At 44.3% G+C, this 23,642-nt stretch overlaps 1 long non-coding RNA gene across 1 annotated transcript; it reads right to left on the bottom strand.

Moving 5' to 3' along the window:
* Window positions 1–1,076: 1,076 nt before the first annotated feature.
* Window positions 1,077–22,732, bottom strand: LOC132250871 (uncharacterized). The gene is made up of 3 exons (XR_009462536.1): window positions 22,367–22,732; window positions 18,041–18,205; window positions 1,077–1,267 (listed from the first exon to the last, which is right to left on the bottom strand). It is a non-coding gene; the product is annotated as an uncharacterized LOC132250871 (long non-coding RNA).
* Window positions 22,733–23,642: the final 910 nt, after the last annotated feature.

Below are 23,642 nucleotides of genomic sequence, written 5' to 3' on the forward strand. Positions count from 1 at the left end.
GAAAAGGCTTCTTCTAAGAAATGCCTTGTAGGCTACATTTCATTATCTCTTTCTCCTTCCATCTTTCCTATGTAAACTCTCTTCTTAGATTATAAAGAAAGGAATCAGGCCTCTTTTCACATCTAAATAAGATTTATGATTGTGGGACCATGAGTGGAGCAGTGGCCTATATGTTCTACTGTACCATAAATAGTAATAAATTATAGCAAGTTATTCTTGTTATGTGTGATATTGTAGGGTACCAATTATGCTTGGTCCTTGTAGCTAGAAGCACCTAACAAGAAGTAGTCTTTTTCCCATAGAGATTACAATTTATATCATTGACACAGACAAAGGGTGTGAAAAGGAAGCATTGTTATCCTTGTTTTAGAGGTAGGGAATAGAAGGCACAGACACAGGTGACTGGTGGGGGGTGGGGGCACGTGCCCCCCCTGAGATTGGCCCCCGACTCGGCACTGCTTGGGACAGGGCATTTTTTTTGCTGCATGGGCCGGTGGCATGTTGGGGGGTTGGGGGGTGGGGTGGGGGAGGTTTAGTTGTTACAGCTAATGTCTTTATTATATGTTGCTTATTATTGAATTTCTATACAGGACTACAGAGCTGATACACCAGCCAAATGCAGCAATTTCATGCTGGTGCAAGCCCCATGAAACCAGTACATGGCACAGAAGTATAGGAGTGGATATGGGGCTTTTGGCCCACCCCCCCAAACTCAGGAGGCACCAGCCACCCCTGGGGACAGAGAGATTTGGGTCTAATTCTGTAGGAAGAACTAGACTTTTGGCTCTCTAACATAACTGCATCAGCGTCATGTGCACACTGCTCACGCATCAATCTGAGACAAGATAACATGCCTGAGGTACCACAGGCAAGCTGTGGCAGCATGTGGAATTGAGTACTGCACTTTACAATGAGCCCTCATCAAGTGCCTTCACCAGTGAACTGAAGGAGAGAGACTTATCACTGTGTGAAACACTGCATCAGTGGGAGGGGAGCATGCTGAGAACCAGTTCTGGTTAGTGTGTCACAAATGCATGCGAAGGGAGTCCTTTGCAATCATATGACTGGACCCTGCATGAACACACGTATGCCTTTTATTACATTTTTGCAACAGGAAACTAAGCTGAGACAATAAAAACAACAAAAGCTTCATCTTCTAGTTGGTTGGTCAGGACTGGTTCATGATCTTACATTTTGTTTTCTTTCTTTCTTCTCTCTCTCAGGAATGAACAGCATCAGCTTCATTTGACCTTTTCCTCCAGAAGAGCTGCAACAGAACAGAGAGACATGGTGGGGTTTCTGGAAGCCTTCATGGTGTGCATCTTTCCTTGTAAGTTCCCTGGACACACAATTATTGTCTATTATCTATTGTTCTCTCTGTACAGCCCTATGGACCTGATACTCCAATCCCAAACAGCAATTTCATGTGGGTGCAATCCCGGTAAAACTGGTGGCACTGAAATGGAACAAACTTGCTATAATGTAGTCAGGGTTCTGAATCCCCCATGCTGCTTTCCATAAATAGTAATACCTTTTAAATTGTAGCAAATTATTCTTGTTATTTGCAATACTGTATGCAACTACTGGAACTGGTTCTCCACTACCTTCTACTTCACTGGCTGACCCTGGATCACACATTTTCTAATTCTTTACACCTGGGCAAAGAGGGTGTGAAATAGAAATGGAGAACTCACAGTTTTTGTAGTCATATTGCCCATGCACGAATGGCTACATAGGACACAGGAGACCTGAGCCCAGTGTCACATATTCATGTATGCCTAGGTGGCATGGACACTTACTGCTCTCTGGGGTAGGAACTCTTAGCTATCATCCCCTCTTTGATGTTGTCTCCTATCCTTGCCTTCCAGATGTGCTGAGAGCCATTAGCATGAAGCAAGAGCAGATTTCCATCACACAGCCAGTCGATCTACATAGCACAGTCAGTATCAGTTGTAAGGTGACTGGAGGGTTGGCTTCCACATATGTCCACTGGTACAGAGCGCTGCCTGGACAAGCGCTGCAGAGACTGCTCTACCTCACTCTTGAGGGGTCTAATGTAAAGCGAGACACAGGCTTCTCCAGGGAGAAATTTACAGCCATTGTCAGGCAAAGCACCTGTACCTTGCTGGTGCGGAAGGTGGAAAAGACAGACAGCGGGCACTATTACTGTGCCACCTGGGAGTACACACAGAGCCATGAACCCCTTCTAGACTGGCACAAAAACCCACCGCAACTCTAGGTGCGTTGCTGCTCTCCCACCCTACAGCTGCAGCCAGGTAGCCTGAGCCCACACCCACCCTCCAGCCAATAGCGCAGCTAAGCATCAGTGCCACACACCAAGACAGCAACCTTACGTCCATCCACCTCTACCATCTGATGTTTGCCAGTAATGGCACACCTCCCTGAGTGAGACAGACCAGGCTGCTTTCCTTGGGGTCTGCCTATCAGTGCTGGCATTACTGATACAAAGGCAGCACAAGACTGTGACTTGTGAAGCCAAATGTGCACTGACTGCTTAATGGGTGACTAGAAGAGGTTGTGGAAGAGAGAAAGAGAAAGCAATAGGGTAATTGACTCACTGTAGTTTTTCGGTGTAGTAAATGGTTAGAGAAGAAGAGAGGTAGGACATTTTCTAGTGTGGAACAAGTGACTACCTTTCCATGTTCACTGGTTATTTTCAGCATGTACCTGCAGCCATCACTGATGCAGAATGCAGGAGTTCTGCTGTTGCTGGAATACGTATAGGCACAAAATAACTATTCTTCGAGTGATTTTCTTCTCTCGTGTTCAAGGGGTTGGTTCAGGTTTGACAACAGTAAAACGTGTACAGCTTTTGAGCTCTTCATGTAGAGGGAATCCTGGGAATTCCTTCCCAAGTTGCTAAGGACCCTATCATGCATCATCACACAGAGCCTCTGTGTGTCAGTCAGTATAAGACCTGGGTTCAATATAAGATGGGTGTCTGGATACCACTTTTACACCATCATGAAGCTGGAGGCACCTGGATGCTGATGCTTCTCCCAAACACATCACATTTAGCGGCTGGCAATGGCTGAACAAGCATTCCTTCTTGCAGGGATCACTATCTTCTGGCAGATGTCCCCCCTTCCTCCCCACATGACACCTGCTGCTGCAGAGGGGAAATGAACCGTTTAGATTATGCTGGATTTCAGGAACCTTGAACTGCTTATTTTGATATTGCTGTTGTGTGCCTGTATATCTGAATGCTCAAGTTTTTGCACGTTTGTCTTTGCCACAGCAAGAACACTATAGCAAACAGGTGGGTTTTTCAACGTGTCCTGCGGGCAAGTAGCATTTGCCTCAGCTCTGTTCTCTGATATTTGATTATTTTTTCCTGATGCATATAAGCCAATGAAACTGGATAATCCTGTATAACTTGTGTAATGTGTAATGCTAGGTTAAGTATACAGTACTTACCTATCACGCAAAACTTATTTGTGAACAGCCACAAAGGTGTGGTTCGGTTACAAACTCTTTTTGAATGCTGAATCTAAATCAATCTCCAATCAAGTTCTTGGTGCACGTATAAAGGAAGGCATTTTGTTCAGAGAGAAGCATGGACATAGGTAGGGGTCTACACAACTCAAGGCAGGGGCTGGCCAATTTTACAGGCAGATCACAGGCCATTTTCACGGGTTTATCATGGTGGGGGCAGTCCCACACCTCTGATTGGCCGAGGGGCCCAGTGTCCATATCCCCACCACTACTGAAAAGGCTGTCCATCATACAGCCCCTGCTTCTCGCTGCTGATTGGTTGAGATGGCTGTTTGTCATGCAGACCTGCCCCTTGAAATACCGATTTGTGTAGGTCCCTAGACATAGGTCATTTTGAGAAGTGAGGAGATAGGACAGTTTAAGAAGTACTAGTTCATTACTATGTAATTCATGGAATCAACAACTATAAAGACCTGTTTGATCATCCAGTTCATCTCACTGCCTGTATATACTTGTTCATTATATTTTTCTAGTGTTTTTTTCCAGCCTAGGTCTCCAGAATGGAGCTTCCATCATTTCCCTTTGAAGATGATTTCACACCTTGTCTTTTGATTTCCTTAGTGCCTGCAACTCCTCCTAGTTTAAAATTATATTCAAATACTATTAAAATATTGTTTACTTCTCCAGATGCTTAGGGCTTTTTTTCTTCCCTATTAATTAAAGATTGCAAAGCACTGAGAACCTCTAACGAAAGCTTCCTTAGCCTGTGATGTGCTGAGGATTGCTGAAGGCACCATTATCTCCTGTTGAAATTGGTGAGAGCTGAGGGACCTCAACACTTCCAGGTATACTCAGTAGTTTTTCACAATTAAGCTTGATATGAGCAAAATATTCTATTTATATCTACACCGTGCAATAAACACCTAATAAAGGGTTAGCACTTTGTCCCTGGGACTGTTTTTTTTCCTAATCTCTTGATCATTACACTAACCAAAAATATCTTTTAAAAATGAAAATAACTTATATTTCAAAGCAAAACCATCCCAACAAGTTCCTCAGGAAGACCCCATTTCCTGGGGACTGCAGAAAGCTTGGAGAGCTAGTCCTACACCTTGGCATCTTAGATGCCTTATGGCTATTCTCTGTTTTAGAAGGTGCTCCCTTATATATCATCAAACAGGTAAAGGTAAGAAATGCAGTGCCAATGATACATCTATCACTGACATAAAGCTTGATCCACTAAAGCAGTGTTTTTAGTCTTGTGATGTTTTTTATCATCACAAAGTGTTCACAAACACATGCTTTACCACTGGCAAAGCCACAAACATCCTTTGCAACGACACAGGATGCTTCATTTTTTCTTTATCTTTATGTTTTATCTTTAAAGCAGGATCCTGACAAAACACTGTTTAAATTTCTGGCAGCTTTTGGATTGCAAGTACCTCACCTTTATGTAACATAGCTGTTGGATTTTTTTACACAAGCACATTCAAAAAAGCCTTTTTCACCCTTTGTATTGGTAATGGGATTTTCAGGTAGCTGCTGGTGGAAGTTGGAGCCAGGAGATCCTGATTTCATGAGTGACTTTAATGGAAAGTGAAGAGCCTTAGGACTGTGTGGAACCGTTCAACATCAATTATCAATGACCATTACAGGCACAAACTCCTGTGTCAGCCTTCTCCACCTCCTTCAGTGCAACAGAATTTAGTCATTTTAAAAGGGTTTTCTTCAGCTCTCAATGGCCACATCCAGACAAGCACAGCTGTTTGTTTCCCCAGAAACAAGTAGCAGTGGCACACCTTGTACCACTTCTACTTGTCCCTAGGGAGCGCCCATGCCACACGTTCTCTTGTGTGGCAAGTTATCCTGAGTGGGGTAAGCCAGGCTGGGGCCAGAAACTCTGCTGGCCCCAGCAGCCTCACCTGGGGTGCTGGGCGCCTCCAGGAGCTGCAGCCATGGTGCTCCTGAACCTGGGAGCCTGGCCTGCAGTCAGAGCCTGGTTCTCTCTAGCCAGGTTCTCTCTCAACCCCCCGCCCCCCCACCACAAGGTAGCAGTGCGGGGCATGCCTGCATGTGCTGTGTGTGGCACCGCAGACAGGTCTACAGTGCCACATACCACATGACTGCAGTCATCTGGACGCAGCCAAGAAGGGGGATGGTTTCTCCCTTTGTAATCTGCCATTCAAGCCAGTGACCCACTTTCTTTGCTAAGCCTAAGTTTAGCACAGTGCCTACCTAGACATTATGCTTTGGTTGGTAACCACCAGAGTTGAAGGCTGTCCTTTTCCACCTTAGGCAGTGATACGATCTATGCTTCTTTCCTTGGTGTCTGCGGTAGCCATCTGCTGGCAGAGCTGCTCTTTTGCCCCTGGGGAAGCATGCCTCAACGCTCTCATCCTGCCCAAGCCCTGGTATCTGTCACAGCCACAGCAGCAGGAGGGCCAGAGGCAAGGTGCTGATGTGTGAAGGCACAGGACTATTCCTTTAATTAAGGCACATGTGGATTGGTCCTCAGCCTCAGACTGGGGGACCCTGGACTGGGGTAAAGAGAAGTCCCCCAAGGCAGGGACTCCCAGGAGCCCCCATGCTGGGCTGCATGGGCAGGCATCCAGCTGGGAGGACCTCTTCTCCCTCCCTCCTGTGGCAGCCACCAAAGCAATCAGCAGCTGGGAAGAGAGAGCGGGGAGGGCTACTTAGGGTCAAAAAGGCCCCACCACAGGGGCTTTCCCTCCCGCCATGTGCTGTGTAGACCCTGGCTAAGGAGATCTGGGGATCTGTTCCCCTGACCTGAGCAGTGACTGGCCAGACTACACTGATGGGTGCTGACTGCAGACCTAGGACCTCAAGTTATGAATGTCCTTAAGCTTGTATATAATCAATAAGCCTGCACATCAGCCATAAGCAATAGCCTGGAAAAGTAGAATACAAACCTGTTCATCCAGGCCACTAAATATTAAGCTGAGCCATGTGCAAATAACTGCTTTTTGAAAGTGCTTGGTAGTATGTAAAAGTAACAACTGATATTTTGCCTTTTGATAAGGATTGCACATAGTCACCTAGAATCCTCCTAATATAATAATGCGTTTTTGTTAACTAAATATGATAAAGTTAAAATGTATGTTATGTGTAGAAAAGAAATGAAAGGGGGAGTTGAAGGTGCTCTAGGGGTGTGAATCCAGGAACACAGAGGGAAAAAATCCCACCACCAAAACCACCTCTTGTCAGCATTGGCCATTTTCAAGGGATTTATGCTAAATTGCAGAAGTATAGTTAAAGCACAACCCCCCAAAGCCTGTTTCAGAGTGAACCTTTGTAGATTTTACAATTGGCCTGGATAGCAAAGCAACACCCCCCCCCCCCCCCCAGCTTCCCCAAACAGGACAAGTAGCATGCAGAGATGGTGAGGGAAAGAGATAAGAAGTCCTTCCTTTCAGAACTGTAATGTCCATGAGAACATAAATCCCAGCTAATTGGCATTTTCCAAGTCAATAGATAATTTGATTCAGTCCAGTTCCCAAAGTCTCAATGAAACAAAGACATGAAAATAAATACAAGTCAGAAAATATTCATTAAAATACATAATGTATAAATATTGAGAGTAGAGTGGATGGTGGGAGGGGGATTTTGGAGACCTCAGGAAAAGATGACCTGCTGCCAGTCTGTAAGCCACCCTCCTCTTCCCTCCTGAGTCTCCCCAGCTGGTGTAGATGAGAATCTATATTGTGCTATTGCCAATAGGTGGGTATTCAGACAAATGTTTCTTTTTGTATTTTGGGGTGTAAACAATAAATGGTTGGGCTACAGACCTGTCTCTTCCTTCTTTATTTAACTTGTGTGGTAGTGGTACCCTACTTGCTAAGACAGAGTGGAGCATCACCGGGAAGTGTAATTGTATCTTAATTTGTTATGTAAAAGGGCAATCATTAAGGGACCTTAATTATTAAGGAGCCTGTATCTTAATTCTGTGTCTAAGCTTGCATAAGGGACCCTGATCATAGGAGGGCTCTAGCTTTGTCTCTCTAAAGACTTAACGGTCCCAGGCTAGAGGTTACAAAAAGGATGTCTAAATCTTGGGCCTCTCACTCCCTGGGAAAGTACCCTAACCACTGGGTTATTGGGCTAAAGGTGGCAATACCACCCACCTCCTTTACAAACATAGGCCCTGCCTCACTGCCCCATGACCTGGATTGGGTGCACTGTCTGGATCTGGCCCATGGATGGACTGAGCAATGTCCACCCAGCCCCAGGAGCAATGTCCATCCAGCCCCTGCTGCTATAGAGCAAGAGTAAATCTATATTGCCTTGCAATAGCTCATGTGCAGCCAAAACAGGCTACCATTGGTCATTATATCATTCAGTCACTTCCTCTCCCCAAATGCACTACTCCCTCCACCTTACAGTAGGATGCCATCTTGTCTAGTCTTCTGAAGCAGAGGCACCATAACATAGTGAACATGTTTCCACTGTGGGTTTTTCTTGTCACTTCAATAATTTGCTATTGTAAGACCCTGTTCACGTAAGCTTCTACGAATAGATACATTGTTTGAGATTCTCCAAATTCATTCAATTTTGTCTTCATGGTATTTGTCCCTTCTTTTTCTTCTAGGTGGAGATGCCCAAGTGCTGAAACAATCTAAATCATTTATTACCAAGGGAGTACATAAAACTGCACGCATTCAGTGCTTTGTTTCTGGCATAAGCCTAAGCAGTGCTTATATTCATTGGTATCGACAGAAACCTGCGAATGCTCCAGAGTGGATTCTCTACTTGTCATCAGGAGAACCTGTCATTGACCAAGGATTTAAGAAGGAGAAGCTTGAGGTAGAGAAGGAACTCACTAACTCTACCTGTACATTGACAGTCAAGCAAATAAACAAGAATGATGCAGCTACATATTATTGTGCCTACTGGGATAACACAGTGTTAGCAAAATACTGAGTAGCTATGCAGAAACTTTCTCTGCATGCTGAACCACATCCCTTCAAACATTTGAATTCAAAGCTGTGTACTTGACCAGGCTTCGAAGGCTGGAACCAGCTGCACAAACTCCTTCCTGTGTATGCAACAAGATATGAAAATCAACTTAGAGCTCCGGTGTGAGACGCGTGGGTGTAAGCTTGCTGTGCCCCTGTGAGCCCAGGGACCCCAGGAGAGACCCCAGGACCCCACGATGAGCCTCGGCCCATGGTGGGAGGGACCTAGAGAGCTGGGAGCGGGTTGAGTGGACCGAGGAGGGTCACGCCTACCCCCCTCCCCGGCCCCAGCTCCTACTTCACCCAGCCCTCCAGGGAGCTGTGCGACCAGAGCCTCACAAACAGGATGCGTCAACAGGCATGGTCCTGGGTCCAATGCACGAGTTAGCATGGGAGTTTGTGCAGGAGGGTTCGTGGGAGGGCCTGAGGCCCTACCTGTGAGCCCCCTAGGGTAGGCAGTTCCAGCCGTAGCAGGCCTACTAGTGGCATGCCATGGATGGGCACACACTGTCTGTGGCCTCTCCCTCTGGCACCTCAGAGGCCTCCACCCAGACGGAGCCCACGGTTCCAAGCTCCATGCAGATGGAGCCTCTGGCTCTTGGCTGCAGGGGCTGCCTGACACTTTTTCAGGCTCTGGGGTCCGGGAGCATGGCCACCTCCCCTTGTGAGGTCTGCTGCTTTTTGGAGTCTCTGGCATGCCAGCTGGAGGAGCTCCAGGCCACAGTCCAGAGACTGCCTGCCATCGGGGACTGTGAGCAGGAGATCAACTCCTACTGTCAGGCCCTTCTCCCCTGGGAGGCAGAGGGTAGACCACGGTCATCTTCCAGGATTGGGGAGGACTCAAGGACCTCCCATGTTGTCCAGCCCAGGGGTTGGACCAAGGTGGTCAAGGGCCCCAAGACCCACTGCACCAAAGTCCCCACCCCGCTGGAGCTTTGCAACTGGAATGAACCTCTTGCAGCCCCAGCAGAGACTGCTAAGTTGCTAGCTCCTCCAGGCAACACAGGACACCAAACTCTGGGGTAAAGCATTCACACCTGAAGACAGGAGGGTGATTCAGGCTCAGGAAATGGGAGGACAAGAACCTGATGGTGTTTAACACTGAAAATGCAAGGTTCTCCACCTCGGGAGGAAAAACCTGCAGCATGCTTATAGGCTTGGCAGTGCCACGCTGGTTAGCACTGTGGATGAAAGGGACTTGGTCATGATTGACCACAAGATGAACATGAGCCTTCAATGTGATGCTGCAGCTAGTAAAGTGAGCAAAAAGCTGGCTTGCATCCAGAGATGCTTCTCAAGCAAATCCCAGGATGTCATTCTCCTGTTGTACTTGGCCTTGGTGAGGCCGCAGCTGGAGTACTGCATCCAGTTTTGGGCTCTGTAATTCAAAAAGGATGTGGAGAAGCTTGAGAGAGTGCAGAGGAGAGCCACGCGCATGATCAGAGGTCAGGAAAACAGACCTTATGATGAGAGGCTGAGAGCTATGGGACTCTTCAGCCTGGAAAAGCGCAGGGTCAGGGCTGATCTGGTGGATACCTATAAGTTTATAAGGGGTGTTCACCAGGATCTGGGGAAACATTTGTTCACCAGAGCACCCCAAGGGATGACAAGGTTGAACAATCACAAACTCCTCCATGACTGTTTCAGGCTGGACATAAGGAAGAACTTCTTTACTGACTTTGACAGAGTAGAAATGGGGCAAGTCATTACTTAAGTCTAGATCAAGAAAGACCTCACTGTAGGACCAGTCTGCTCATAAAACTTCCTATGAGCTCTTTTAACATACCATACAGCTCCATTTTTGCTGACTCCTAATCCAGTAACAGTGCTGCTGTGTTCACACAGCACTTTGGGCAAGGCAATTAGCCCTGTTAACTGACAGTGGCAATTACTACACAGTAACCTAAAAATGACAGTGTAGTACGGGCACTGTCTACATGGGATGCCTGTACTGCTCAGTAACTATGGTGATGTACACCACCTTGGGTGTAAATCTGATACCTGCATCAAGCAGTTAGTTATTGTGTGATAAGGCACGTGTAGACGCCTTACTGCGCAGTAACACTGAGCATGTCTACACCTGCATTCTTAAGGTGATGTAAGACAGTTAACATTGCATTAGTGGCCTTAACACTATATGGACTGAGCAGGCAGGAGCTGAGCCCGTGGGACAGCACGCTGTCACCAGGTACCACTGCGCGTGCTGCTTCAGAGCCGTGGTTCTGGCAGCAGGGAAAGGCAGACTCCTTGCAGGGGAAGCGTGTAGAGCAGAACAGGTAGGGCTGGGGCTGGCTTGTCTGTCTGCAGCGCCTGGCACTGCTTTCCCTACCCCACAGAGTAAGCTGCTCTTGTTGGCTTAGCCCAGGCAGGGTTGGGGCAGCGTGTCCTAGTGGCAGGGAAGCCTGGCGCACACCTGGGATGGAGGTAGGTGTTGCTAGGAAATCAACTGGGAAATCAGCGCTGGGAGCAGATGCAGCCCCAATCCTGCCCAGGCTGAGCCAACAAGAGTGGTTGACTCTGTGGGGAAGGGAAAGCAGTGCTGGGTGCTGCAGACAGATGACACAGCCCCAGTCCTGCCCGCTCTGTGCTGCCCACTTCCGCTGCAGGGAGTTGGGGGGGTGGGGTGGGGGGCTAAAAACTGCTTATTGCACAGTAAGTTACTGCACAGTAAATGCACATGTAGACACACTCACTGAGTAGTGATGCCCTGTGGATATGGCTATACTGCTTCTGATTTGGGAGGTTGGCTTATACAGGCAAAGTCAGATGTCTGATTTTGCCACTTCTTTTATGGTAAGTTTGCTATGTAAACATGACCTTAGTTTAGGAGATGACTTCTCAGGAAACAACATAGCTCTCTAATAAAAGACCTTTTCATATTTATTTGAAAATGAATACATAAGGCTGATGAAATAAAAGAAGTCTACACTTCCCTTCTTGCGGATATGCCTATTACAATTTATGAGGAGTTCTAACTAAGCATGTGGCCTACAGACAGTCGACCAAGTATGCACCACAAGACTAATAACTTAAGTTAAACTACTCATCAGTCTGGATAAGTGCTAGGAAGAATATGGCCACATTGATGTGATAATATATATTGTGGATGCATCTTCTGACTTAGGTTATTTCTTTGCTACTTCCAGCAAACTGTCATGGATTTGTATTCCGACACTGATGAAGTTATAATTGCCCCACTGAAAAAATTGCATTTTGATTCTGGTTTGAAGAAGAAAAATGGTGACCACATGACAAATTAGATTACGATAAAATAGTAAACCTATAAACTATTCATACAAAAAAATAGAATGTTAAAAGCTATAAAAGTACTGTCTACTAAAGTGTGAGTGTGAATATGTGTGTGTGTGTGTACACACACATGTGCTTACAATCCCGTTAAGTAGGTGGTTCAAGATTCGCTAATGTGTAGGGAATACACCACCTACCCAGCCAAGTACCAAAGAATGTCTTTATGGGAAAATGTTCACTCTCATGTTGGCATTTTAACGTACCTTTTACAAGGGGAACACATCATCTCTCTATAACAAAAGCCTCTTGAAAAATGTAGTCCATTACATGCCTAGCGACTACTGATTTTAAAAATATTTTTTCTTGTTTGTTCAGATGGAAAAACTCTCAGCACCAAGTTAGCCACTACAGGACAATAGTAATAACACCTGAAGTTTCTTACAAATTAACTCTGTAAACTACCTTCATGGGTCAGTCCCATTCCAGAGCTGGCATAAAACTTAGTGCTATATTCAATGTTTCAGACTACTGCTAGTACTGGACTTCACTGAAAGTGGGCACCTCTACACTGACTAATCAGGTCCACAGTCAAATGTCACCACCTACTCATATGTCCCTGTTAGGCCCGCCATAGAATAGTACTACCCAACACAAGTACTGTCCTACAGTGGCATTATTTAGTGTGCTGCAATGTAGACAGTGACAGGATTGGCTGGGGCACAAGAGTGCTTCAGTGTGGGGGTTGCCTGCCAGCTAGCCACACACAGTAGCACTCTTGTGCCCCAACCAGCCCCTCCACAGCATGTTGAGGCAGGTTGGAGCAGCCCTGGGAAGGCAGGCTGAGCCCTGGAGCCCACTACCAGCTGGGGCTGCTCCACCCCAGCTCAACCTGCTGTGGTCCCAGACGCACATGTAAATGTGGTGCCCAGAAGTAATAAACTCCAGTGCAAATTGTGCCAGAGTTTATTGTGTTACATTAATAGCACGTTTAGATGCAACCAATCAATGTAGTCAGACCAAGCAGTAGGCATACTGTACTGTGTCGAACTACCCTCTCTGCAGCCAGTAGGGCTTCATTGGTTGTTACTCTGAAGGAGTCACTTCCTTTACTCAAACACACCTCTCCTATTTAAGATTGTCTGTCATTTTCCTTTGAAAACTGCTTGCCAAAGGAGTAGGAAGAATGTCACTGCTGAAGGCTTTCATTCTGGCTTTGGTTTATTTATGTAAATGTCTTCACCTCGTTTTCACATAATAGATAGGTGCACTACTCAGCTGCAGGCTGAGAGCTTCTACATTAATTGTACATCTATTTTTTTTTTTGTATTCTTCTTTGTCTACAGATGGCTCCGCACAAGTACTGAAACAAACTCAAGTGTCCATCACCAAGGTAGAAAGTAAAACCATACGAATTGAATGCCATGTAACCGTATCTAATTTTGGCAATGCTTATATCCATTGGTATCGACAGAGACCTGGTGCACCTCCAGAGCAAATTCTGTACTTTTCATCACAACTCCACCTTGACAGTGACTCTGATAAGGAAAAGATTAATGCAGAAAAGAAAATTGACAAGTCCCTCTGTATCCTGACAATAAGAAGAATAGCCTCCAGTGATGCTGCTACATATTATTGTGCCACTTGGACAGGCACAGCATCAGAAAGCTATTGACAACCTGTACAAAAAGCCCTCTCTGCTTCCTGAACCACACCCTTCCATATATGAGACGCACACAACTTCAGTTCTTCTTTTCAGCCTGGAACCATCTACAGAAGCTCTGATTAGTTTTTTCAAGAGATAGCAAATGACAAATGATATGCAGGTCTGGCCTAAGAGAAGTGAATTCTAAGGAAGCATCAGAAATGTGTTTGCCAATACTTGAAAGATGGCACAGGGTGTAAACCTGGCCAATTGAATGAAGTCTGAAAACCATATAAGCAAAATACTGGTACTCTAAAACAGTGAAACATATGGATCAGTTATCAAAAGGAAACAAAATTTAATATTTAATAAAATATTCACATTCACATTCACACTCCTGTGCAGCCCAGGAGTAGCAGACGGGTGGGTGGGGCCATGCACAAAGCGGGCAATGGCAGTTCCCCCGCCTGCCCCTGGGCCACTGCCACTGTCGCACTCCACTCCCAGCAGTCCCCGTGGTGCCAGGTTGGGAGGTCCTGTTGGGGCCAATTTAGGGTCACAGCAAAAAAAGGATTGGGAACCACTGATTTAATATGTCTATCAAGGACTTGCAGCAAAACAGAAACTCATCACTGATAAAGCTTACTGATGACACATGGACTGGAACAGAATGGAACATGGAACAGAAGATAGGTTAATGATAAAAAATACACTAGCATATAATTGGTCTTGTTTAGCAATAGGGTAAAACAGGGAGTTCCTGGATCTGGGCTGTCCAATATCAGCAGGTGGCATCATCAGCACATAGATTCATTACCCACATTGACATTGCTCAAATCCTGTGCAAGACCTAAGCAAGCCCAGTGAAATAGACTTCACATCTGGGACACTTGCTAGGACTGATTCTTGAGAAGGCTTATGTTCTTTAGGAGGCTCTGAATTCCCATTTGCTGGCCTTGGAATCCCAAAGGGTAATATTTTCTATGTTCAGGCCATGGATAGGGGACATAAAAGTCTTTTCTGTGCCATCAAGACAGTTTTGCCACTCCCTTCCTCTCCATTGCACTTGTATTATTTGTTGTTATTACAGTAACAACTAGGATCCCCAACCATGTATCTGATCCATGCTGTGCAAGACAAATATAAAATCCCTACTTCAGTTTTCAACTCCCTCTATGCCCTGATTCCTGGGGCTCCTACACCCTCCCCCTTTAGCCCCTTCTCAGACCCACTTCTCCTGCAACTCCTACAAGAAACCTTCAGTAATTGATAGTGATGCTTCATGAGCAATGGAAAAGGGTAGTTTTGAAGGCCAAGTACTCTCAGTGTAAATGTAGTTTATACTACATTTACACTTGTTTGTAGTTTGTAGTTTTAAAGGCCAAGTGCTCTCTTAGTGTAAATAGATGAACTATGCCTGTGGATGCCAACAGAAAATGTGACTTTAAATACTGTATGTACAATACACCAAGAAGCACAATGGTGACACAGCCCTGCCTGCAGCCTAAGGGAATCTGTGTAACTGAAGGCGTAAGTAGCAATCATAATCAAGAGCAATCACTTATTAACTCAGCTGACTTCTATGATAGGATGGGTAGATTCTGGTCTAAAGAGAGAGAGAGTGTTTGTGTCATGCTAGTTTGCACTGCTACTCACCCAAAGTAACTTTTAGCCAAGAACAATAATTGTCCCTTATCTTAAAACAATTCATTTTCAGCCAGTAAAATCTCATCACATATTACCTAGGTGAGTCACTTGCTCTCTCCAAATGCACCTCCCTTCACCCCCATGCAGCATTTATATTTGCCTTAGCAAAACCTGTCAGAAGGTTACTGCTCCAGATTCTTACTGTAGGTTTAATTTGGCCTTATAAGTTTCTCATTTATCATTTTCTACAAAAAATGTACTTTACTGAGCAACAACCAGATGTGCTCTGGATTCTTGCTGATATCATGTCATGTTTTTCCCCTTATCTTGTTTTTCTAGATGGACATGTACAAATACAGCTGAAACAAAGTTGAATATAAAGAAGAAAATAAAACAGTATGTGTGGACTGTGATATCTCTGGCCTGAAAAACTTTTTGAGTGCTGTTATCTACTGCTATTGACAAACATCAGATAGGGCTCCAGACTGGAGTCTGCTTATTTCTCCTCAGTATCAGAGATCAACCTTGATCTGAACTCTGATCAGAACAAGTTTCACTGTGAAAAGGACCCGGAGAAGCACATTTCCATCCTAATAGTAAATGAGGTACCTCATAATGACAAATCTACCCATTATTGTGCTACTTGGGATCACACAGCTTGTTATGGGTGCATGATGGGATCAAACAGCAGGTGCATCTACATGTGCATATTAATGTGAAGCAGTAAACTCTGTTGCTTATCACTCCAAAATTTATCACTCCAGGCGCCGCATTTACTTCTGTGCATTTACTTGCAGCATATTGAGCCGGGTTGGAGCAGCTCCAGCTGGCAGTCTGCCAGCCTGGCAATGGGGCAGCCTGCCAGTCCAGGGATGCCCCAATCCGGTTCAATGTGCTGCGGAGGGGCTGGCTGGGGCAGAAGGGTTCTCCAGTGTGGGACTAGCCAGCAGGCAGTCCCTGCACTGAAGTACCTTTGTGCTCCAGCCAGCTGCATCAGTGTCTACACATGCACTGCTGCATGTGAAAAAACTCTGCAGCAGGGTAGTATTTGTATTTATTAGTTTCCTCCAGCCTAATAGTCCTCCACATGTAGATGCTGAGCCTTTACTGCAGAGCTAATTAGTCAACTCCACCGTAAACATCTCATATAGACGTGCCCAGTACAAAAAATATTCTCTAACTGGAACCACATAAAATCAAACAGCTCCTTAACCTTGTTTTTGAGCCGAGAAGTTGCACAAACATACTTATTTTCAGTAGATAACCACAACCACATCCTCTAAATGCTCAAACAGATGGCAAAAATAAACATTTTAAAAGCATAAACTTTTGCAGACACAAAAGGATGCGGTCAGTTGTGCCATGCAGGAAGATATACAAAAAGCCTGTGAAATATATTGCTCTGCCTTCATTTAATAAGCAAAGAAGCACAGGTGTTTGTCATGAAGGCAACATTTCTAATGAAATCTTAAGTGCATTCAAAAGCAATGGTAGATTATTAGCAGGTGGCCGTCTGTTCCAGGAGTCAATACTGAACCAACAGCCAGGACTAACATGAACAATTATCACACTACTCAAGGTGGTGTCCTTCAGCTGAAACCTAAAAACTAAATTCTACAGTATTTGTCACTGAAGGTCCTTTGCTACTTTTCCCAAAAGTCAGAGCACTTTTGCACTATTTCACACCACACGAATTTTAAGTCCAGACAGTATGCTCCAAAACAGAATTATTTTGCATTTTTAATGGATAGATAATACTTTACGTACTGGTGTCGTATTAAACCATTGTGTCACTTTGCTGCTCTGTTCTGATGGTCTTTGTGATTATCCAAAGCTCTCAACACAAGTCAGATTCTGCTCCTAATGAAGCCGGTGTGAATTCTGTCATTGACTAAAATGGGAGTTTTATTATTGTCTCAAACCTGTGTTGAGCTTTTTGGAAATTTTTGTTCTTAAAAATTAAGACCTTTGTGAAAAGGGCTCTATATACATGCAGAATGCTAATCTTTTCATTTTGCTTTGGATACTTAATTTATGTCCGCTGTGCTTATTTACTGTCCAAATCACATATTCAATCCTTGTGGAAAAAACAAAAACTTCTGATCTCTTTATAATGTTCTTGCTGTTATGCTCATAAAGATATTATCCTGTTAAAAATATCTGTTATTTTGACACTCTGTCATCTTTCTATGACAAAAAGATTTTGACTCTTATTTTCAAGCTATGTCTGCCATGGTCCTACAGGAACTCTATTACAGGTATTTTTACCTCTAATGTTGTCTAATCTGGATCCCAGCTGATATAAAGGGACTACAGATAGTCAATGCACTGGTACCACAAACATCCTTGTGAAACAGAATTTTCACAGTTGCTACAATCTGGTGGAACTGAACTAGGAGTAAATCTGGTGGGGGTTTACCAGGCAATAGTTTAATGTACCCCAGGAAGCCCCACTAGGATTTTGGAATGTCCTAAAATATAGCTGAATGGAAGGTCCCTTCCATTAATTCATGAAAAGTAACAAACTGAAGATCCCCAACATCATCCCCTGCACTAGCACTATATCCTGAATAGAACAGTAGAACAAACCTTGAGCACAAGCCCTTCAATCTACTATAACAGCTTTCAATGGCTGCAAGTTGAAGCTAGACAAATTTAGGTTGGAAATGGCACATCTTTCACTGTGTGAATAATTAGACATTGGAACAACATACAAAGAGCAGGGATGGAGTCTGCATCACTGGCCATTTTTAAATCGATTGTGGTTGTTGCTTCGTGATAGTTCATGTCAGTGGTGGCCTTAGGGTTGTTGGGGCCCTGAGCAAGAGAGTCATTTGGGACCCCTTAGAGGTATGTACTCAGGTAAATATTAACCCACCACAGTAGTATCATGCATCTTTTTAAAATGCAAATAGAGCCCTTGCAAAAACTTTACCCCCCCCCCTCAAATTTTGGGCCCCCTAAAGTGTGGGGCCTCAGGCGGTTGCCCAGTTTGCCCTCCCGTAAGGCCACTACTGGTTCACATGCAGCCAGCAGAGCTACGATTAGAGTCACTTATTGATGAGTCACTCACTTCCTTTCCACAAATGCACCGCTCCCTCCATCTTAGATGAGGATGCCTCTTCCTCCGGGTCTCAGAAGCAGGTGCACCATTAGCGTAACTATCATGTTTCCACTGCAGGTTCTTCTTGTCATTTCAATAATTTGCTCTTGTAAGTTGGAGTTTCAGCATGGGCTTCTATGAGCAGGAACAATAGAGAACAATCATTTGAGATCTGCCAACTTCATTCAGTTTCATACTCATGGTATCTTTATATCTCCCTTTGCTTATAGATGGAGATGCCCAAGAGCTCACGCAATCTCAGCTATCCGTCACCAAAGACGAAAGTAAAACTGCACCAATTCAATGTCGTGTTTCTGGCATAAGCTTGGACAGTGCTTATATACACTGGTATCGACAGAAGCCAGGGAAGGCTCCAGAGCGGATTCTCTACTTGTCATCAGGAACACCTACCTTTGACCGAGATTCTGATAAAGGGAAGTTTGAAGCAGAGAAGATACCCACTGCATCTATCTGTACTCTTACAGTAAGAAGAATAAGCAAGGATGATGCAGCTACCTATTACTGTGCCTACTGGGATGACACAGTGTTAACTAAGCATTAAGCAGCTGTGCAGAAACATTCTCTGTATTCTGAAACACAGCCTTTCAAAGATTTGCAGCCACACTAGCCTCCCTCTCGCTGCCACAGAATCTCCTCTTTGTTCCTAAGTAAGGTACATTTGCCTGAGAAATGTCTCCTTGGTCCCATTAAGGCTGCCAGCTCAGAAAACCACACAGTTCCAATCAAAAGCACTTTTCATATTTATTCTATGATACAAGTTACAGATTATACACCACTTTAAAGTAGGTTACCTTTTTCTAGAGCAAGCATTTTTCTTAAGAGGAGACATTTTTCCTACCATTTCTGTACATCCCTAACTAAATATACATCTGTTTTCCTATGAAGAAGCAGCTGGTAATGCCCCTGCCCCAAGCAACTGATAACCTTTACTACATGCCCTGAACATTATGGTTAAATATCTGGATGATAGAGGAAGGATATTAAGGGCCACAGTAAGATACAATGCATTTGATGGGTGCATCTTCCACTTTAACTTTATCTTTGTAATTACCATCATTACTTGAATCTAAGATGACCCTGAATTTAAGATACCCCCCCCCCCCAGTAGTTAGATTCTATACATGGAAAATTGATAAATTTGTTATAATTTCCCATGTGTGGGATCTAATTGTTGGAGGGTCATCTTTAATTCATCCCTCTCACCACTGCAGAAGGGCAGACAGTGGCGGGGGGGGGGGCGGGGGAGTCAAGAAGCTTGCCCCCTGCTTGTGCCTCTCCCCCCTGCCACCTCTTCCCCCTGCCTGCAGCCTTGGCTTCCTCTTCCTCTGCAGCCTGTGCTCTCCCCCACTTACCTCAGCCTCTTCTCTCCCTCCCTGCCACCGCCGAGCCTCTGCTTTCTCTCTCCCCTCAGCCTCTCCTCGGCACTAGCAGACTTCAATCCCATTCTTGCCTGGGGCACACAGCACAGCCCCAGCCCAGACCCTGTAGCAGCCATGTAGGTTGTGTGCAGCTGCTGCAGGGCCAAGCTGGAGCCATGCTCAGTGCTCCAGGCTGCAGTGTGGAGTCTGCCAGCATGGAGCAAAGGTAAGAGGGGGAGGAAGAGGGGCAGGAGGGGAAACAGAGGGTATGTGGGGGAGGAGATGGGGGGGAAAGAGGCTTGCAGGAAGGAGATAGCAGGGAACAGAGGTGGGGGAAGGCAGACAGCAGTACAGCTATGGCCCTGACCCTGATAGGGGCTAGAGCCTAAGCCATAGCAGCCACCTGCTCCCCTTCCCCTTCCTCCCAATGCCCTTGTATGCAATTCTAAGTCAAGGGGCCTTTCCCCCACTTTAAATGAGGAGGGAACCTCATCTTAGAATTTCATAAATACGGTAGATTTCTTATTTCCAACACACCACCAAATAGTCAACTAACTGTACTACAACCCCCCATATAGCACTAGGAAAGAGGGATTTGATTTTGATAGAGATTTGAAAGAGGAAAATTATGACAACATAAAATGCTGACCTAGGGAATAACAGCAGATGGGTAAACTAATGTTACTGCAGTATAGGATGTTAAATGCAGCAAAAATACCGAGTAACCGCATGTATCTATGTGCGTGGGTGTGAAAGTGCATGTATGTGTATGCACATGAACACGTGCAGGTTTCCCTCTAGTGGCTAGTTCCATCTTTGTTCACATATTTAACCTACAGGTGTTATAAAGCTAACAGTCAAAGAAAGATGAGGGAGTGAGGTCTGAGAAATACTGTAAAGGAATGTTATGGTGTTTTCACCAAGGAAATGCGTCATCTGTTTACAGCCAGACGGCCTTGGACAGATACAGCCATCAATAATCCTGATAATCATTAACTGAAATCTTAAAAGGATGATTTTCTTTGTACGTGTAGAAGGGTTCTCTTCAATGAGATATTTTACATCACAGGGCAATAAAGTCTATTATTTAAAAAAATCACACAACGAAGCTACTCCTAATGTAATTGTACAAAATAGCTTTACATCTTGGCCCTTTTCCTTAGCAGGAAAACTTAGTGCTACTCTTCAATGTTTCAGGCTTTTGTTAGCGTTGGACGTCAGCCAAAGTCATGCTCATCCATCCGAGCTACAGTCAGTCTACATCACCTTCCTCCTGTCAGTAGGCCTTCACTGGATGCTACCCAAACGAGTCACTTCCTACTCTAACTACACATCTACCTCCATTCAAGGCCATTTCACACGTTCCTTTGAAAAAGTGATGACAAGAGCAGAAAGAGTGTCTCTGCTGAAGGCTTTTACTCTAGCTTTGATTACCTAAATCCACTGCTAACCTTGCTCCTCACAGATGTGGAGAATCTGTGAAGCATTATGCAGAATCTCTCCATTTGTTGCTGAGTAATATGCATGCGTATGTACATATGTATGTATGCATTCATATTACTCAGCAGCAAACAGAGCAATTCTGCATTAGTTGTACTTCACACTTTTCTTCAGCTTCCTATTTTTCTGGTCTCTCTACAGATGGCTCTGCTCAGGTCTTAAAAGAAACTCAATTGTCCATCACCAGCACTGAAAGTAGAAACATAAGAACTTATGTGGCTGAATCTGATTTTGTCAGAGTTTATGTACACTGGTATAGACAGAAGTCTGGGTGTAGCTCCGGGGCAGCTTTTGTACTTTTTATCACAGCTTCACATTGACAGTGACTTTGATAAAGGAAACTCAATGCAGAAAAGGAACTTAATCAGTTTGTCTGTATCCTGACAATAAATAGCATAACCTCCAGTGCTTAACCTGTTATAAAATACGTTCAAAAAAGGAGCCTGGGAACAAAAATTCATTAGCTTTTGGACACTAGTGATCAGCCAAATGGAATAATAGCATAGACAAGGACTGCATGGCCTGCTATAATCTACCTGATACTTGCTAATCTGTGCACTTCACAAGTGATAATGACCATTCTGAATGACTTTGCTCATCCACTTATTGGTTTTCTACTGCATCTCTTGTCTGTTGGCTACCTGATAAGTTCCACCATACTCTGTTTTTATTTACATGTGAAATTTTACACAAGTCCTTGTTCCATCTGCTCTTCAGTTCTTTGTCTGTTTGGCTCCTAAAGACCAGAAGAAAGACACAGCTGTACCTCCAAGCTCGTCTAATAATAGTTGTCACCTGCAAAAATCCTTGCCTCTGACATTTTCCCTGGACCAACGTGGCTACAACATCACTCCAACAGTACCATAACCTCCAGTGACACCATTACCTAATACTGTACCACATGGACAGGCACTGCATTAGAAAACCACTGTCAACCTATAAAAAAAAGATCCCATTGCATTTTGAACCACAGCCTCTCAAATCAAAGTAACCTCCCCAGTTTGGCTGTTCAGCGTGGAACCAGCTACAGACACTCTTTGTTGGCTTTTGTCAGAGGCCCCAAATGACGACTAGCAATTTGCAGACAGTCCTTAACCCCTACGTAAATGGTGGTTACCATTGGGAAGCTGCTGAGAGTTTTTCAAAGGCACAAATGACAGCCATTGGGAGCTGTTTATCTAACTTCAATGTATGTCTTTGAGAATTTCTTCAACCCCCAGCTGCAAGTATTATGTGAAGCAAAATGTTAGCAATTGTCCAGGAGGGTTACTATGGAAAGCAAGAGGGACTCTCGCTCCTCATTTTAGAGGAGGTAGTTAGCTGTGATAGTCTGAAGCTGGACAGAAGGCAGGGCAGGGTGACACTGCAAAGACTGATTGGTTCAGAGTGTCATAAGCTTTCATAAGTGACAGCCTACCTCACTGGGTGCTCATCTAGCTGCATGTGTTGGTTCTAGTGATGTCACTGTTCCTGCCACAATTCACCTGCTGAAACATAAAAAAGCGAAACTGAAGCTGGGCTGCTGAAATCCATGAGTAAACCCAACAGAAATATCTTTTCATCACACCTCAGTAATTGCTTCTCACCTTTCCTGCTATCCTCCTCTGCTAGAAGGTCTCATTTCATTCTCCATCAATTCCATTTAGGATTAATCATGTGAGGGTAATTCTGATTTCAACTGTGTGAGATTAAATAGGCTTCGGATCAAACCAAGAGTCAACTAACGAAGCACTGCAAATTGGAATGACAGCTTTTCAGCACATATTTAAAAAACTGTTTTGGAAACAAGAACAATTTGATTTAGTTTATTATGCAGCTATTTAATTACTCCCAGCATCACAAAGAGTTTGCTTTTTGATGTAATTAATAAGTGTTCTTATCTGAAGATTCCTTCTTTGTTTAGTCTCTGATACCAGTTCACCAGAAAAAAAACCTGGCAAGAAAGCAGGCTGCGCTCACCTTCATTGGACGTTAGGACATTATCTTTTCTAAATTACAATAAATGTTCATGGTGATTCAAAGTATAACGCATATCAAGCCCAGCCCCATTGATATGACGGTTCTCTAGAGTTACATGAGTGAATGGCATCAGTTTCTGAAGAACTACTGGAGAAATGTTTTAAACTGGGGGGGGAATCAATGTAAGCAAAGTCATAAGTACAAATCATAATTGAGATCAATGCTTATTTACCAAAGGAACTTGCATGATACAGTAAATACTGTTGTAGCATGTGCTTCTTGCCTATCATCACTGACATTAATCCAAAGTCCCTTTAAGCATAGAACAATAACTCTCCCTTACTTTAAAACAGTCCACCCACAGCCAGTAAAACTTCATTAATGTTACTTAAGTGAGTCACTCCTCCTCTCCCAATTCACCTGTCTCTGCACCTCTGATATTTCCCTGAGATTGCAGTCCTGGCAAATCCATAAAAATATTGCTGCTCTAGGTCTTTCTGTAGCTTCTGTTCAGTATGTTAAGTTTCTTTTGTTACTTCTCCTAAACAAATATATGCTATTAATCAGGAGCTTGACCTGCTGATGTTCTGTTATTCATTCCCCCACTTGCCCACTTCTCTTTCTTTTAGATGGACATGCACAATTGTTTCTCAAACAAATCCAGTTGGCCATTACAAAAAACAACTACTCTCATATAGCACAAAAATAGAGGGATTAACTTTTGAAGGCTTCAT

This window comes from Alligator mississippiensis, chromosome 5 (assembly GCF_030867095.1).
Source record: "Alligator mississippiensis isolate rAllMis1 chromosome 5, rAllMis1, whole genome shotgun sequence".
In the NCBI taxonomy this organism is placed as follows: Eukaryota; Metazoa; Chordata; order Crocodylia; family Alligatoridae; genus Alligator; species Alligator mississippiensis.